Source organism: Diaphorina citri, unplaced genomic scaffold, assembly GCF_000475195.1.
Source record: "Diaphorina citri unplaced genomic scaffold, Diaci psyllid genome assembly version 1.1 scaffold1761, whole genome shotgun sequence".
Classification (NCBI taxonomy): Eukaryota; Metazoa; Arthropoda; class Insecta; order Hemiptera; family Psyllidae; genus Diaphorina; species Diaphorina citri.
In genome coordinates this window covers 49,082-49,846 of record NW_007379187.1, presented here as the reverse complement: position 1 = coordinate 49,846, position 765 = coordinate 49,082, and the positions used below count along the sequence as shown (strand labels likewise).

At 40.3% G+C, this 765-nt stretch overlaps 1 non-coding gene across 1 annotated transcript; it reads right to left on the bottom strand.

Annotated features, from left to right (window-relative positions):
• Positions 1 to 210: 210 nt before the first annotated feature.
• Trnaq-uug lies at positions 211 to 282 on the bottom strand. Its single transcript has one exon. It is a non-coding gene; the product is annotated as a tRNA-Gln (tRNA).
• Positions 283 to 765: the final 483 nt, after the last annotated feature.

The window sequence follows — 765 nt, the reverse complement described above, 5'->3', positions numbered from 1 at the left end:
CCCTTTGAAATGGAAATACGAGTACAATTTTTTGTCGATGGTGGGATTCGAACCCGGGACCTTCTGCACGGCAAGCAAGCGCGTTACCACTGGGCTAACCGTGCCCTCAGTAAAGTTTGATAAATGTTTGACGTCACCATATTACTAACTGCTCCAAAGTTATTTTCCAAAGAAAAGGAAAAAAAAATAAAAATAGAAAGTAAAAAAAATAGGTTCCACCGAGATTTGAACTCGGATCGCTGGATTCAAAGTCCAGAGTGCTAACCGTTACACCATGGAACCTGTGAGAACTTCGGGACCACACTTTCACCTCATAAAGTAAGAGGTATACAATTGCAAGATGCAACGTTTGTACGAAATTTGTTGATAAGAGATAAGGAGTAATGTGTAAGCTCATCATTTCACATACTCAAAATCAATCGAGTGGATTGGAAGAATGGAACACATCAAATGCCTTCAGGCACACTCCATTTACTAGGTTTACCTCGGTGGCGTAGTGGTCAAGGCGCTCGCCTGGTAAACAGGAGGGCGTGGGTTCAATCCCAGCCGAAGTATGGAATTTTATAGTCAATATAATTTGAGAATTTGACCACAATAATAGTAGTAGCCTACTGCTGGAGTTTAAAGGGACTTTACAGTCCTGTATAAATAAGCACTATTATTACTACCTTGCCCTTGGAATCAATTTAATCAAAAGAAAATAATCAACAAAATTTAGTGTGCCAGCCTGGTTAAGCCTTACCTATAATATCACTGGGTCACTGC